The sequence below is a fragment of the Heterocephalus glaber genome, unplaced genomic scaffold, assembly GCF_053883595.1.
Source record: "Heterocephalus glaber isolate CG9 unplaced genomic scaffold, H.glaber_assembly_v1.0 deba00000122, whole genome shotgun sequence".
NCBI lineage: Eukaryota > Metazoa > Chordata > Mammalia > Rodentia > Bathyergidae > Heterocephalus > Heterocephalus glaber.
The window spans coordinates 7,661,768-7,679,665 of NW_028258138.1; the positions used below are offsets into that span (position 1 = coordinate 7,661,768).

The 17,898-nt window shown below is 43.4% G+C and overlaps 1 protein-coding gene across 16 annotated transcripts in view; it reads left to right on the top strand.

Annotated features, from left to right (window-relative positions):
• Nucleotides 1-17,898, top strand: part of Setd4 (SET domain containing 4) — a 108,865-nt gene that overhangs the window by 43,976 nt on the left and 46,991 nt on the right. For 13 of the 16 annotated variants that reach the window (XM_087212565.1, XM_087212606.1, XM_087212571.1 and 10 more), the window contains one exon: nucleotides 1-13,242. The gene's annotated coding sequence lies outside the window, so the exon portion shown is untranslated. The other 3 variants (XR_015451724.1, XR_015451725.1, XR_015451726.1) reach the window with 3 other exon arrangements.

Here is a 17,898-nt window from a genome sequence, read left to right on the forward strand (position 1 = left end):
CAAGTGATTGGACTTTTAGGAGTATCTTCCCAAGACATGGTGGTGGCCACTCTGCTCCTAAGACGGCATCTGCAGGGGACAGAAGAGGTCCTAGAATCGGGGAGTTGTGGGTGAGGACACATGTGCCATCTGAGTGACACTTCTAACTCTCCACAAAATAAACCAAAGTGCTGCAAGAATTGGGAGGGAAATCCAGACCATAAGAGGGGAGGGAGGCTGTGAGGGAGGCAGGGGTCAGCCAGACCCTGGGTGTGCTGAGTCCTTTCGTGTCCTGTTGCCTTGCTTTTCACATGCCCTGATAGTGTCCAGTTAAAGCGCTGCTTGGCAGCTGGTGGCTTTGGTGTCTGGAGCTCGAGGCAGCCCTGGCCCTGTCCAGGTCTCCTGGACCTTCCCTGTGTAGGTGGCCTGAGAAGGGTGTTGAGGAGCCTTCCTGGGAGGCACTTAGAGTACCTACAAGGACTGAATTTCCTGGCCTCTCATATGCCCAGTTAGGCTTTACTGATGCTTAATTTTGGGAGAAAGACTGCCTCAGCCATGCTGTTCCTTCAGCTTTGTTCCGGCCTCTCTCCTGGGCAGCCCTTTCCACTTTGGGAGCCAGGCCCTGTCTTGCCCAGCAGTCCCTGAGTGGATACTTCTGCTTGATTCTGGGGTTCAGTCTAGGGCTATTGACTTAAAGCCATGGTGACACTTTGGTCTCTGTTTTACTCTTGCTTTTATTTTTTGTCTCTCAGACCCAGGCTGAGGACAAGGGGACATCTCCTTCAGAGCTGTTGAGTTCTGTGTAGCCTTTGGTGGCCCTTGACAGTAATAGAGTCAGGACTCAGAGTTTGCAGGTTGCCTGTCCGGGGACACCCACGCAGCTGCTGCTGTTGCCCAGAGTCCTCTTTCCCTGTGACGTTCCTCCTTTCCTAGAGCTCCAGTTGCTTTCTCATTGTGGAGCTCGACAGAACCAAATGAATGGCTCCCACCTCAGAAGGCAGAGTCTAAACACACATTTTTGGTAGTACATCTGGAACAGCTCCCTATTCACATAGAGATTGTGTTGATTTTGTTTTTAATACCTGGCTTGTTTCATGATATGCTATACTGGTGGTCAGCAAACACTCTATGGAGGGCCAAATAGTAAATACTTCAAGTTTTCTGGATTATGCATTCTGTCCCAGCTGTGCTGCAAAGCACCCGTAAGACAATGTGTAAGCAAATTGGTTGGCTGTGTTCTACTAAAACTTTGTTTTTAATGAAGTTTGGTGACTTCTGTGCTGTACCAGAATGTTTTTCCTGTCTTCTATCCCCTTTTACACCTTTCAGATTGAAAGTCTCCTTTGAATGTTGGAATCTTTGTAGACATCAGAGGTAATTATTTTAGTCCTCCAATGATTAGGAGAAAAAAAACTATAATGACAAAAAGTAGCTTCTCATAATACATTTACCAATGAATATTTTATCATCCACAGCCAATATGAAGAATTGTAATTTAAGACTTTCAGTGTGTAGTCAGTGCTTAATATATATCCATCTATCTGTCTGTCTGTCTATCTTATCTATCTGTCCATCTATCTATCTAGGAATAAGTGAAATCTTAGGCCCCTCTGGCAAGAAATCTGCCCCTGAGTCTGCAGCCCACTGTTCCCACGCCTTCCTGCCTCCTTGAGTGTTTTTACACAGCCATGATCAGGGCTGCAAACCTGTCTCTCCATGTGGAGAGTCCCAGCCTGCGGAGCTCTTTACCCGTTGGCCCTGTTTTTTTCCTTATTCTTGAGTGACTCCCCACTCCCGTTGTGCCCCTCTCCCCAATACATTTTCTTCCTTTTTTGTTGTCTTTTTGCTAGTGCCTTACATGCACATGAGGTCCTAAGCCCTCAAGCCTCAGTGGTATCTGGTTACTGAGCTGTGGGTGGTAAACCTCCAGCTAACTATGGAGGACCTGAGGGGACAGCACCCAGCAGTTAAGGATGATTTGAGGCATTCCTCTGTAATCCTGTAAGCTAAAAATAGAAGAGGCTCTCTCAGACCTGGGGTGGAGGGGGATTTAAGTGCTCCTGCCTGAAGGTAGAGACTGACAGTGACCTTTTAGGAAATTGGAGCTTCAGTTCTGTAAAAATGGCTTTCTTTTACCCCATGCACCTGCTTGCTGCCCTGAGGGGTCCACAGAGGGGCCATGGAGATACCAAAGTAGGGAATTCATTTTAGCTCCTCACTTGGGAAGCAGCAGCTACAGACCCATGTTGGGCAGTGGGTTTTGTCCCCAGCATAGCACAGCAAGACCCGTATTGATTTGGTGGCTGACTGTTGAACATAGGAGCTTTGTTAGAAATGATACCTGTGGGACCACTTGGAGAAGAACTTTTCTTAAGAGACCCAGGAAGACGTGGATGAACTAAAGGAAATAAGAACATTAGTAGGGAAGAAGTGGGCTCAATGGATTTTTCTACAGCCCTACCCGAGTCCCCCACATAGCATACACAACACCAGGGTCCCCCACATCAAAGCCAGTGTACCACACAGTGTACCAGTGTCCCCCGCACTGCGAGCCTGCTGCTGTCTCCTGTTGGCCCCACTCACCTTTTGGAGGCCTTTTCTCTGTCTTCATCATTTGTTATCATCCTGGTTTCCTTCTGTATTGCTTTAACCTTAGGCTATTAGTTTAAAAAACTCACAAAATAAAATGTAATAAAAAATGTAAGGTTACTCCTTCTTAAAGAGGATGGCTATAGTCAAAACAGTAGATAATAACAAGACAATAACAATGTCCAAGATGTGGAGAAATTAAAACCTCATATACTGCTGGTTAGGATGTAAAATGGTGCAGCTTCTTTGGAGAAGTTTGACGTTTTCTGAAAAGGATGAACATTAAGTTACCTTTTTCTTGGGTTACATCTTCCTGAGAGAATTGAAAACGTGTACATAAAAAACTGTTGATGAATATTTATAACCGGCATTATTCACGAAAATCAAAAGCCCAAATGTCCACCACAGGATAATTAGAAACACAGTGTGGTATGTCCATAAAATGGAATACTGTTGAGTCATAGAAAGGAGTGGAGTACTGATACATGGTACAGCGTTGATGAACTTTAAAAACATGATGCCAAAGGAAAGTCCAATCACAGAAGGCCACAGATAGCTTCATTTATATGCTATGCCCACCTGAGGCTCACCTCCAGAAGTAAAAGGGCCAGTGGTTGCTTAGGGGGGTTGGGGAGGGCAGTGCTGAAGGGAAGGTAACAGCTACAGAGCACAGGGTTTCCTTTGGGATTTCCGAAAGTGACGAGCATGGTCTAAAACTGACTGTCATGTGGTGACACACCCCTGTGAAATGACTAAAGCCCACGGAATTGTACACGTGAATGGATTTTACGGCATGTGACTTTCAGTAAAGCAGTTAAAGAGTAAGTAAGGTTAGTATCTAACCGTGAGATTACATCCCTCTTCAGGAAGGTTCAGAAAGGTTTCTCACACGCAGGTTCAGAGTTTATCAGTGTGACAGTGATGGTGAAGCCCTGGCAGTGTTGGGCTCAAGCCCTGATCCTTCTGTCGCCTCTTTTAATCCTGGTAATGATTCTCTGAGGGAAGGGTCCCCTGATTTTGTAAGTGTGGAGAGTTCAGAGAGGTGACATTTTTACTGAGTGGCAGGGCTTGGGTTCAAACTTGTGCTCCCGAGGTCCTATACGGAAGACAGCATTGGTGAGAGGCACGCTTGGGCATAGGCGGGCACCTCAGTACTGTGTAATCAAAGTGTGGCGGGGCTGGCTGGCTCTAGGAAAAAAATCTGGTAGGGCTGTGGTGATACAGTGCTGCCGCCTAAAACGTACTCTCCTGCCCTCACAGTCCCGGCTGCTTTTGATAAGCAGAGGGAATCATTAATACACGGGAGCCCAACTTCAACACATGATAGCCCATTGTCCGAGAGACTTACTAGCGACGTTTTGTAGAAGATGAAATGGGCTCAGAGTGGCAGATAGGCGCACCTGTGCCTGGTGAGTGCAGAGCCCCGTGGGGCGGTGAAAGGAGTCTTTCTGTTACAGGCAGCTGGAGCCTTTTCTGTGATCATGTCCTTGATCAGAAGCAGCCAGACTGCGTGAGCCCACGCGGGCCCGCTGAGTGAGAATCCCTGGGGGAGGGCCCCGGAATGTGGCTTTCCCAGGGGACTTCAGTCCATACTAAGTTTGCAAACTACTGATGTGGCCGTCCCAAAGGAGGAGCCCTCGGTTCTGTCAGCCCTTTAGTGGGCTCTTGGGAGCATTAGGCAAACTTGACCTTGAGAGCCGGGGATTCTGAGGCTGGTCCTCTCAGCGTTCAGCCTCGGAGGACAGGCGTGCTGGGCGGCTCCGACTTCCTCATTGGTAGGAGCCCAGAGAGGCTGAGAAAGGTGTTCCGGGGCCATTGATTTAGGATCAGAACCCGCTTTTCACCCGTCCTAGTGGACTTTTCCCCTCTCCTGCATCCTTCTCCCAGACTGTAAGATCCAGACCTCTCCCAAGGGAGCCCCCCCAAATGATTCTCCTCTACTGAAGAACCGGAAAGTTTCAGCAGGGTTGTTGGGGTGGAAAAGGGAAGTGGTAGACTCCACTAAAAGAGAGGGACAGGGACGAACAGCCTCCGAGGCCTCTGTGGTGTGGCACATTTGCGTCCGTGTTCCTCATTTAATTTTCACAAGAGCTTCAGGAGCAGGTGTTGCATTTAATTAAATGGGGAGACACCAAGGCATTCAGGGGTCAAGATACCCGCCCCACACCATTCAGCTGGTGTGAGCACTGGTTTTTCAGTGATTCTTGCATCTGCCTTCGAAGACAGGAAGTCTAGGATACAAGATGGACACTGCCACCTCAAACAGCTGGTTTTGCTGGTCCTGTTTTCGAAGTATAATGGGAGACTGTTGACCTTTCTGTGCTCACTCGTGCAAGGGAATCTGTTTAAACAGAGCCAAGCTATGGGGAGAAGGGAGAATTGCTCAGAAGTCTGTGGGCCAAGCTCTCTCCCTGCATCTCCTCCTGGGGACAGATCCATTTCAGTTACAGCACCGTCACCCCTCCCAGCCCATACCTCAAAGGGCAGTAGCTGATATTAGAGAACGGAGAAGGATGAGAGATCCCAAAAAGGAGGCCACTTGCCATTTCTGAGGAATTTATCCTGGGGCAAGGCTGTCCTGTTGACCTTTTGGGTCCTTGTCCATTTCAGCAGCTCTAGCAATTGCCTTTGAAAGCTTTCTCCTGGTGCCAGAGAAACTGCTCAGAACCCAAATACTCCTACCAACCTAGATTTGGAAGGTAAGGCAAAGGCCAGGACTGCAAAGAGCCTACTTTGCAATTATGGGTAATAAATATTGTAAATAATCCTAACTTTGCCCTTATTGCAAAGGGAGACTGAGTATTTGAAGATAAAAGGTAGTTCAGAACATCACTAGAAAAGCAGGTCAGACCAAAAGGAGCATGAGAAACGTGGTGTAGACCTTTGCTTCCTAGGTTAGTCCTCACGACTTGTTTCATTGAATATCTTTGCCTCCCAGGCCTCAGATAGTGGCTCACAGTCTTAGTTATGCATACAGAACTCTGACAAATCCTGATCTGGGGTGTGCCAGGGCATGGGTGGGGAGAGGCGGGAGGGGGGGCGGTGTCGTTAGAACTGCCAAGAGCTTTCTGAGCCTCTGATATACAGGAGAAAGACGCTTAACTCTTCCCTGCTGGAACATTCTGGTTTCCAAAACCTTTAATTACTGTACTTTTGGGAGGGAGGATAGTGAGTGTTTGTTCCTATAGTACACCTCTTTATGCCGCGTAAATCTTTGAAATAGTACCAGTCGATGTGTAAGACCAATCCAGAGATCAAATGCTTTTATCATTCCACTCAGCAAATACAGTTAAATATAAACACCCAATCCACAGTAGATGATCAATACTTTTTAGTTTGTTTGTTTTTTTCACAAGTATCTTTTCAATGTGATCCACACCTCTGTGTCCTGAGTGTTTGGATTGCTGCCGAAAAACTATCAGATGAATCCTCTTGAGACTTTGTGATGTCCTTCAGCCACTTCTATTTTAGTACACAAGATGGCGCCAGAGGACCAAAGTTGAGGATGCTGAGTTGGGCATTGACTCCATGGAAGTGAATCACAGGATGTTTTTTCCAAATATGAATAGAACCCCAACAGGCAAAAACAACTCTCTGTTGCTTTTGGAACCAAATGCAGATGTTCAGATTTTCCTTTGGGCAATTGGATCTTCTTGAGTGAGAAGCAGGCAGATAAACTGGCCAGTAGGGCAGGGTGGTCCAGAGGACTGGGCAGAGGCAGGACAAGTGATTAGACTCAGGAACAAGCCTGTCTGCCAGTAGACAAGCCATAAGTAAGTGTAAATCCTTAGCACTTTCTTCAGAGGAATTTCTCGTACCAAGTAGCAGGTTTTAATTTCCATCATCATTTATAGGAGGTAGACAGAGGTCTACCTGACATGCAGGTAAAGAGAGGAACTCTTGTTAAGTTAAAATTAGTCACACAAAGAAAGAGGGACTCACAGCTCCTCATCTGCCAGATAGCTCTACAGTAAGAAAGTGGTCATTTTGTGGAAAGCTGGCCCAACCACTGTTACAGGGGCGCATTTGATCCAGGGTGCCCACGGCTCCTCTCCTTGGAGAAGTCCACCCTTAGCTATGGCTCCTCCAGAAGTGACCACAACCACAGACCCCCCCTGTGGGCAGACTTAGCACTACGTCATGTTGTGACTTCATGCCAGTGGCCTCATTGGAAGGGATTTCTTCCATCTGCTGGACCTTCTCAATGTCTCTGTCGTGTTGTAGCTCCACTAACTTAATGTGGAGATGAGAACCTTCTATCATGATTCTTCTTCTCCTCCCCACGTCTTGCTATCTTACTCATTGTGGCTTTGTCTTGGGTGTAAGTTTGTTTCCTCTTGGGCACATGGATTTGGACAGTACTGGCAAGGACACTGGATGAGGCCTTTACACAGTGTTGGTGTTCTGTTTTTCTAGTTTGGAAAGTGGAGAAAACTATCAATTCCTGTTTCTCAGATCGAAGTTGCATTACTGGTGATGCTGGTTGTGTGTTTGGGATTCAGATATTGCTTGAGAGCATTCAGCTTGGAATGACAAGGGATTTTTTTATTGCTGTGTTTCAACCTTAAGAGCAGGTAGGCACCAAGTAGCCTGGTTTGGGACCTGTGGTTACCTGAACACACCTACAGGCAGGAATTTTACAAGGTAGAAAATGTCCTGTCAGTATACAGAATGCAGTGTCTCTAATACCACTAGGAGCAAAATACTAGCAGGGGGCAACTTCTAGGTTTCTTTTATAGTTTACCAAGGCAGAAGTCTGTAGAGGAGGCCCTGCTGTCAAAAATGTCCCAGGAAGTGAAATAAACACTTTCACCATCTTTTTTGGTGGGGAGGTTGCTTGCCTTAACCTCATTCCTCAGAGGACAACATCAGCGTGCCCAGAGCCCGTTCCAATAAACAATCTTAGACAACCCACCTTCCCAGACCCACCAAATCAGAACTCGGGTGGGAACAATCTGCAATGCTTATAGTAGAAAACAGTGCCTCAGCGGTGTGGATGGCTCCAGTGGTCCAGCCAGTTTAGGGGGTGTACCCATGGGTTCCGCATCTGTGGATTCAGCCACCTGTGAATAAGAGACACATTCAAAAGAAAAAAATCGCATCCATACTAAACATGATTTCATCCTTGTCATTATCCCCCAAACAGTATAACAACTATTTACACAGCATGTCCATTGTATTAGATATTATGAACCGTCAAGAGATGATTTGAAGTAGACAGGTGTATGTAAGTTACTGTGTAGATCCATGCAAGTACTACACATTTCAGGTTTAGGTTAAGGTTGGGAACTCATCCCCAGAATATCCGGAGGGACGACTGTACCAGGCTGCTGGGTTGGTCACTGTGACTGTCAGCTGTCTGCTTAGCCCTGTTGGGGACACCCACCCTTGACACAAGGTGCCTTTGGAGATAGATCCAAGATGGAGTGAGGTGGGCCTGGGCTCTGCTCGGGGACCCGGAAGGCCTGGTTATCAGAGTGATAACTGCGGTTTTGCCCATTTTTATTTTATTTATTTATTTATTTTTACATTTTTAGGTATACAATATAATGACATTCATCATTGGAAATTTGCACCTCTACATAATTTCTCTTGGTTCTTATTTTTCCTCCTTCCCCTGCCCTCCCCTTCAGTCCCTCCATCTCTCCCTATTTACAAAGACTTTGTTTCCATTTTTCCATTTTCTCATATTAATTCCATTCCCCTCTTTCCTTTCCCCTACCTCACCCACTTCCCCTTCCCCTTTGCCCCTTTTCTTCCTATTTCATATTATCTATTATACATTTAGTCCTTATTTACACTTTCAGTTTCTCACACCAGAGAAACTATTCGGGTATTTACATGTGTGTCCTGTTTATTTCACTTAAGAGTATGGCCTCAATGTGCATCCATTTAGCTATAAATGTCTCTAGTTTCTCATTTTTGATGGCTGAGTAGTACTCCATTTTATAAAAAACCACATTTTCTTTATCAAGTCTCCAGTTGATGTTGCCCCTGTTTTTAAAAGGCTTGCTTGCTCCCGAAGACCTCCAGCAGTGCCAGGTGAGGCCGTGGGGCCCTCACCGACAGTGCAGACTGGGAGCTGCGCGTACATCCGCACTGCTGCACGGTGCCTACAAGGCTCCGGCTCTTTCAGATGGGTTGTGGCATTCACTTCGCAACTACTCAGACTGCCTAGTGGTGGAGCCCCACCCCGCGTGGACCTCGTGGCTGCTATCCAGGAATCAGTTTCCTCCTCAAGGCTCCACTGCTTTCCTCCTGAGGAACAAGAAAAGTGTAGCTCAGTCGGTCAGTAGGCAAAGTCCTTTCCTCGCTGGAAGAAGACAGATCTGCTCTGAGTCCAGGTCTGCGGGATTCCGCCTGGGCTCTTTGTACGGTCATTTCTGTGCGCTGCTCTCCGACTCCCCGCAGCTCCGGGGTCAGGTTAAAGCATGAGTTTCCTTGGAGTCTTGAAGGGCGAGGGACAGGGAAGGAGCCAGGAGTGGCGGTGGTGGTGGTGGGGAGGTGACTTTGTCTTTGCTTTGTCTCAGGCATCGTGAGTTCTGGAGCTGGAGGACTCAGAAAGGGAGGAAACATTAGGAGAGCTCGTCGAACTTTGAACGCCGTTGGGCCTCTCGTTCTTGTGGCTTTGGTTTCTGCCGCCGGTTCTAACATGCCACAGCTCACAGAGCGAGGCCAGCAGCTGCGGTGCCCTGGCTGGGCTGAGTTCAGGGCATTGTTTTCACCCATTAGCTCACATTGTGCCGAATGATGGAGAACAGGGCCTGGTGTCCCTTCTTTGTTTATATACATTTTTTTCTTTGTGAGGGGAGAAAGAAAGATCTGACTGCGTTTTACAGGACATGAAAACTGACTTTTGTCTTTTCTTCCTGTTACTGTCAAACAAAAGTCACTTTAGGACTCCCAGTCACATAGGATGCCTCACTGGCAGGAAGCTGGGCCTTACCTCCTGAATGTGTAACTTACAGTAAGTTCTCAGCAGACCAAAAAAAATCCCTTTTATCATATTCAGTTTTTTTTTTCCCTCCACTGTTTTATTTCACTTACATCACTCATGCCCAAATGGTATTTGTCAGGAGTAATTGGCCAGCGCTGGAGGCTCTGTTCAAGGCTGCTCGAATGGAAAATCTCAAAGCAGTTGTCCACGATGAAAGAAAGTATTACATTTGATCTTTTAAAAAAATGATTCCTGCAGACATGATGCGTGTCTGCAGTCTTTAGCCTTCTAACCCCTTTCTAGTTGGGGGTGGGGGTGTTCCTGCAGGAAGTAGCACTTCACAGTTAATTTAGAGTGTGCCTAAGAAGTAACCACAACACATGAAGACTCATTTTAAAAACATGAGCGTGATTTATTTTTATTAGCTATCTAATAAACCTGCAGGGGTTTGCAGGTTGTTATATATTGAATTATGACTTAAAGCTTCATGTTTCACGTGCATTTCTGTGAAGATGTTTATTTTTCTGGATGAAAAGGGCTTACGGATGGTGGCAACTATCCCTGAGATGGTGTAATGTCCTCTCGTGTGGTCTCATGTGTAAGCTATATGCTTTTCTGGTGTAGGACACCATAGAGCCAACAAATAAGATTCACCTGATTAGACTGATGCCCAGAGAGCAGAAGTGCTGTGAGTGAGCCCACATGGTGACGGGGATGGACTCCTAAACAGTGCTCTCTGCGCTGCTCCAGGCAGTGTATTTTCTCTCCTCAGGTCCACAGCTGGTCCTTAATACAAATCACATAGTTTGGAAGCTTAAGTTCACACAAGCCAATACAAATATGTCTTCTCCTATGTTCCACATGTGTATGTGTGTTCCAGATGTGTATTTACCCATTAGACGAAACACAATCAAATGCCAGGGATGACAGAGGTGGTAGGTGGCTGTCACTACCTTGTATCTACTGTGCTAGGATAATTCTGAAATTACCACACCAACAGCCACTTCAGTGTTATAGAAAACTCTAGACCAGGGGTTGGCAAACTATGGTCAGTCCCTGTTTTATAGAATTCCCCCCCTAAATACAAACTATTTTTATTGGGGCAAAATATGTGTAATATAAAATATACCAGTTATTTAAAACCGTGCAGTTCAGTGTATTGCGTGTATGCACAGTGTTGGGTGACCATCCCCACTGTCTACTTCCAAAACTCTTACATCACCAGAAGCAGCAGCTCCATCCCACTCATCAATAACTCCTGTCCCCCTTCCCCCAGCCAAAGGCAACCTCTGTTTTATTTTCCATCTCCATTACTTGCCTATTCTAGATCGTTCATGTTAGTGTAATGACACAATCTTTGTCCTTTTTTTGTCTAACTTATTTTGCTCATTTAATTGTGCTAAACACTAACAGTGTTTTCAAGTTCATCCACATGTCAGAATTCCATTCCTTTCAAGGCTGAGTGTTATCCCACCGTGTGGATATACACATGCATTTATCCATTCATCCATCCGTGAGCTGTGGGCTGGTTTCCACCTCTCAGCTATTGTGATAATGCTGCAGTGAATACAGGTGCACAACTGTCTGCTAGAGTTCTATTTAAACTGTTCTGTGTTTGGACCCAGGAGTATGTAAGTAGTTTTACATGTCTCTTTGTTTGCCACATGTTGCTTTCACTTTACAAGAGTAGAATAGTTGTGGCAGAACCCGGAAGTGTCCCAAAGCTGAAAATACTCTCTGGTCCTTTGTAGGAAAAGGATGCTGAGCTTTGCTAGAACCATACACACTCTCTTTGAAGGGTCCATTGGAGATGCCCTTCTCTTGGTTACTGTATTTGACCCAGCCTGATCTTTACCTGGCATTCAGTACCCACAAGGCAATCACACTAGGCATGCTTCAGCTGCAGCAAACTGTTTTGGCCTTGCACGTGTATGTGCTTGTCTGGCACTAATGAGATCCTGCCCTTCAGGTCTCTTAAAAGCTAGAGCAAGTATCATCTATACTAGAGAAGCATTTCGTTCTCTGCCACAATATATGTATGGTAGTTTCCTAGGGCCGCCTAGGAAGTCATCACAAAGTTGGTGGCTTAAAACGAGAGAATTTTATTCTCTCATGATCCTGGAGGCCAGAAATATGAAATCAAGATGCGTGCAGAGCCCTGCTCCCTCTGAAATCTCTTAGGCAGAATCTGTTCCTTGACTCTCTCCTAGCTTCTGGTGCTTGCTGGCAATTCCTAGTGTTCCTTGGAGGGTGGGGACATTACTCCGATCTCTGTCTCTGTAGTCACATCACCTTCCTGTACCTCTATACCCGTTTCTCCTTTTCTCTTACTTTTTATTGGGTTTAGGGTTCACTCATTTAATCTAAAATGATCTCATCTCCAAATTGATCACTAAATTATACCTGCAAAGATCCTATTTCCAAATAAGGTCATATTCATAGGTACTGGGTATCAGAACTTGGACATATTATTTTGAGGGGGAGGTGGAGGTTACCGTTCAATTTATTGCAATGTATAATGAATGACATCTACAGCAAACTTTATAGATTTGTATATATAGATTTGTATATCTAATGAAAATGACATATTTTGGGAGTAGACTCAGATTTTGAGAAAATAAAAAAATATTGTAGGAAAATAAAGGAAATATCACTGCTTTTTTTTTTAGAGACATTCAAAAATTCATTTATCCACATATGGAAGAAAGCAGTCTTAAAAAGATCTCAAAAACTAGTCATTTTATAGGCAAAAATTAATATTGCTAATTTCATCATTGAAAATTATTTTTTAAATGTATTTAAGGGATTATTTTAGACTTATTTTTGAGTTGTTTTCTTTTTAAAGAGCATTGAGAAATGCAAAATGTACAGCAATTACGATAGTTCTGTGTTTAATAAATAAGCAAGCAGGTACTACAATAAATACGTTTAAATATCATTTTCATTGAAAATTACAATGTATTGAATACCTAAATGTTTGCATTTTATTGGTGCAAAGAGATCGTTGATTCTCAAGTGCTCCAAGTGGCTGTCCTTGATAAAAAGCCATATACAACAATTTAATCTGATTTTTCTTATGATACATGTATGAAAATAAGTCTAAATAATATCAAGAAAAATTTTAAAAATAATTAATACAGTTTGACTGCAAAATTTTCCATCATGCTATTATAGTTTAAGTGTGGAATGTCCCCAGTGGCTCAGGTGTTAGAGCTTGGTGCTCAGCTTGGCTACTGGAGGAGGGTGGAAACCTGTAAGAGGGTGGGCCTAGCGTGAGGTCATCAGGTCACTGGGGGCATCCCTTAGAGGAGATTGTAGGACCCCATTCTCTTCCTCTCTGTCCTTTTGAGTAGTCCTAGCCATGAGATGAAGAATTTGCTTCAACATGTAGTCCCTGTCATGATGTGTTGCTTTTCCACAGGCCCAAAAACCAAGTGACCATGGACTAAAAACTCTGAAACTGTAAGCTAAAGTAAACCTTTCCTCTTTTTTAGAGGATTACCTCCAGTAGTTTGTTACAGTGATTGAAAGCTGACACACATATTAACTTTGCTTAGAGGAATGGTATGGTAGCATTTTTGTTTACTGGCAATGCAGGAGCATTCACAATTCTATGTTTAACCTCATCTTTCCTATTAAAATGTACCTCAGGGTAAAACTAAAAGGAGAATATGAAGAAGTATAAAACCATACTTCATAAGCAGTGGAAAACTTGTATTTTCCACATCTATTAACTGTATCAAAGGTTTTTGTGCTGAGAGTAGAAGGAAGAATAAGTTCTTAACTATCTCTCCTTGTTCTAACCCACCATCCCACTCAACAAAGCACATCAGAAGTGACGTTATTTGGGGGATACTATTGAATCTGTTGTGAATTATTGAAGAAATAATTCAATTTTATATTAGGAATGTTACATTTTTATTATGACAAATTATTTGTGCACACCTCATGGCTGCCTAGGATAATGTTATGGTCAATATCAATATACAAGATTATTTCCCTGTTGAAAAATTAGGGCCTTCTCTAGCTGGAGCATGACAGTGAGGCATAGCAGTGGATATTGGAGCAATAGCTACATTTTTTTGGAGAAATGAGAGAGGAAGATGATGCAGAGAGAGTCTGTATGTGAAAGGTGGTGGTACAGGCATCAGTTCTGAGGCCTTCTAGAGCTGTTAAGGTAGGAATTGGGGCACTTAGAACAAGGCAAAGCCTCCTGCACCTGCCTCATCATCTGAGGCAAGCTTTCTGGAAAAATCCATTGAGAAATGGAGAATGTGCTAGAATTAGAATATGAAGCCTTTTGGAAAAAGGAATCTCTCTGGCATACAGCAATGTGGGGAGGAGAATTAGTACACAAGAAAGGACATCATCAGACAGGGAAGGGCTTTTTACTCGTTACCTCCCTGTGGCCCTTCCAGTCAATAACACCCCAGTTTCTCTCCAAATATTATGATGAAAAATCATACTCCAAATGAGGGCAAAGGAAGAAAGGAAAGGAGTGTGGGCAAAGAAACAAGGGCTTTTATTATCAATTTACAACTTCTACCTTAAGTTCTTGTTCTGCTTTTTCTCCATCATTTGCTTTCATAAGGGCTTAACCCTGAAGGCCATAATATAGCACTGGAGAGACTTGGGGTGATGCATATTTGTCTCTCATTAAAATACAGCATCTCCAAATTTGTTGCAGACTATCACTATGAAATTTGACAATGTACAAAAAGAAAATAAATGACTAGTTGAAGCAGGATAAATATGAAATATAATTACTCATAATAATATCATTATAAGTTGTAAAGCATAAATCATGGCTCTAGTCATTCCAGGATAATGTAAACCAAACTATGATCATGGTCCAAATCTGGTCTGATGCCTTTCCCTGTAAATAAAATTTTAGGGTAACACAGCCACATTGTCATTTATATATTGTCTGTGGCTGTTTTTGCTTTACAAAGACAGAGCTGAGTAGTTAGTTACAACAGAGAATCTGTGGCCTACAAAGCCAAAAATATTTGCTATGAAGAAACAGAAAAAGTTTCCTGAGAATAGCAGATTACGAGTCAAACTAACTAACATTCTTTCGGAAATTAGATTATGAGTAGTTGTTGTAGTTTAAATCTACAATGTCCACCAAAAGTCTCATGTGTTCAGAGGTGGGGCTTCATAAAGATGACTGGGTCATGGGATTCCTGTACTGATCAGGGGATTCATCCACTGAATGTACTGGTAGGAAGTGGAGCCTAGGCAGAAGAGGCAGGTCACTGTAGGCCTGACCTGAAAGAGTGTATTCTTGTCTGTCCCTTCTCCTTTCTCTGATTTCTGGCTGCCATGTGTTGAGCAGCTGTCCTCCACCATGTCCTTCTATCATGCTATTTCTGCCAACCAACCATGGACTGAACTCACTAAAACCATGAGCCAAAATAAACCTCCCCTACCTTAAGTTGCTTGTGATCAGATATTTTTTTCCAGTGACAGGAAAGTGACTAATACAACAGGTATGTCTTAAAATCCATATTGACTGTTACCTTTCTTGCCTTAAATGGAAGTCATGGATTTTAAAAGAAACATGTTTTAATGAAAATAACTAGAAATAGACAAGCCAACAAAAAATCAGAAAAAGTTTGTTGACTCAATTAAAAAGTTAAGTTGGACACCAAAAGTAATGTTGAACTATGGACACACTCTAAGAGGTGGCATTTTACCATAATATTGGATTGTATTTTTGCCATCCCCCCATATCCCACCTTGACAGCTTTGTTCTTTCTGAGATACTTGGGTCAAAGCGAAGAGCTTAGTGGTAAACCTGGTAAAACGAATGAGATTAAGTTCTTGCTATTGCTCTCTTTCCCAGTCATCTATGGGATGGCTTCACAATTGAGTTCACAGCATAAGTAGTTCCTCTGTGTTCCCTAAAAACTGATTCACTCTCATCTGTTCCTAAGATGTTGATAAATACTGACTAATGGACGTTTCCAACATTTGTAATGTTTTTAAAAGGCAAATAATTAGTAACACAAGAATGAAGTCATTCATCAAATATGAAAACTTCCTGTATGCAAAATTTAAATTTCTCATTATTGATTTCATCCCTATAAAACAGCATCACAGTTTTTTCCATATTTGAATTGTAACAGTGAAGATCTCCCCCAATTTTTGTGGTACCAAGGATTAAACTCAGGGCCTTTGCACTGAGTCACACACCCAGCCCTTTTTATTTTTATTTTTCAATTTTTGTGACAAAGTCTTACTAAGTTACTAAGTTCCTGAGGCTGGGCTTGAATTTGTAATCCTCCTGTCTCAGTCTCCCAGAGTACTGGCATTATATGCACACACCACCATGCCCATCTATTCCACTCATATTTTGACTATAGGGTAAAAAAAACCCCTCAGTATCTCGTATCTTCCTTTTTTTTTTAAGAGTAGGAAAAATTTATTGAGAGAAAGAAAGCTTCTGTCTAAGAGACGCAGAAGGGGGACCGGAAAGTGGGTTGCCTGCCCGCCCCACTTTTCAAAGATGTTTCATACAGCAAAGCCATGTGGTGAGGTGGGTACAAAGTGGGACAAAAGTATAAGACCCAATGGAAATTTACAAGGTGGGCTTGAGGTGGGACAAAACCATGACCAATCAATAAGATTACAAGTACAGTCACCCAAATGGGGATCAAATGGGAAGACAAGTCACATACAAGGAATTTCCCATTTAGAATATCAATTACTCCTATCTATCTATAGGGGAAGTAGTACTTCTTTTCCTTTTTATAATGCTAACCAGTGAATGTGCCTCAATTGTTCTCCATGTTGGTCCCTTGCTGTGTTGCCTCCTGGAGCCCTGGTGCCTTAAGGGAGGCCCTGTCTACCTGCCAACAAGATAATTAACTTACCTATCTGCAGTATTCCTCCCTCTGAAGAAGTACCCCTGACTGCTGTGAGGGGGCAAAGGGCTGACAGTTCTGGCTACTTCCAGCTGAAGAGGGTTGTAGTTGTGATCAGCAGTTAGAGTTACTCTACAGAGTCTTATCTAAAGGCCCTCGATAGGTGTCAGGCATTGTCTTCTTGGTAGCTATATAACTTTGAGTCTGGAGGAGACAAAGCCAAAGAAACAGTTAATACATGGTCCAAATTATAAGGTCAGCAGGATTGCTATGAATATAGCCAACAAGGGTCTCCACCGGGAGGAACTAGTAATAGCCTCCCACAAAGAGGATAAGGAGAAGGTCCAGGGGACTCAGAATCCAACACAGAAGTCCTATTGTATCGTTTAGCAGTTTTGAGCTGTTTACAAGGTCGATCTGGTGGATCCCAGTAAAAGAAGTCTAGCACATTTGTCATTGGTTCCATTTGTATGACTGCTTGGAGTTTGGCAGCCTCTAGGCAAGAATAAACAAAACTTTAAAGAAATTAGAGCATGTATAATCTAAGCATGAGCACACTAGAATGGAAGGGCAGGTTAGGAAGAAAGTCATACTTAGAAATTCAAATAGTGATTGTAACCTGTTGACTCTTAGAGTCTTTCATTGATAAGAGGTTATCTATAAGTCTGATACTTTGTCATAAGTCTCTTTAGTTTCAGCTGTAAGATGAGACAATTTGAAGAACAAATTTCACTAAGAAATATAAAACTCTAGCTGAGCTCTTATAGATTTTACCATAGTTTTTTTTCCTAATGATCCATAATCATGGTCAGCTACTGGTAGAGCTGGAAACTGCCAGAAGGGGTCAGTGACTGGAGCCCCTATTTACATCTAGCTTTATTACTATGGCATTATTTTATACTTCTTTTGGTTATTCTTTTCTGCTGGATGTTTAAGACCAAGTTAAAGTGAGACCTGTCAATCAGTATGAACCTCTTGCTATCTATCAAGGTCAGTTAAGTCTCCTCAGGCATTACTTAGGAGGCATAGAGTCTCTCAGCTCCTCTGTGTCAGCCGTCAGGATGGGTCATGAACTTGCTTGACCATGTTACTTTCAGTGAAAGCGTGGGAGATTTTTCCCTCTTAGTGACCCTTCTTTGGCACACGGTACCTTTGTCCTCTGGTGCCCAGCGATCTCCCTGCTCAGGAGGTTGAGTGACTTACCAAAGATGTAGGATCCTGTAGGAAAGGCTCCTTTGTGTCCTGGATCTGCTGACTCTTGTATCTTCTTTAAATTGATATTGAATAGGCTTTGAGACTTTTGGAATACCTAAGAGTCATATCCAACATTTTACTCAGCTGTTTTAGAGAAAAAGTGGGTTGAAGCAAAATGCCTTTAGGATTGAGAAATAGTGGATTCATTTCCTTTCAGGGTGGTTAGGTACTCATTTCACCTCTTATTTCTTTTTGTGTCATTTTGCCCACCTGATACATGTAGGAAGGGAGAAAGATTTGCTCATCCTCTGTAGTACTCTAGCTATATAA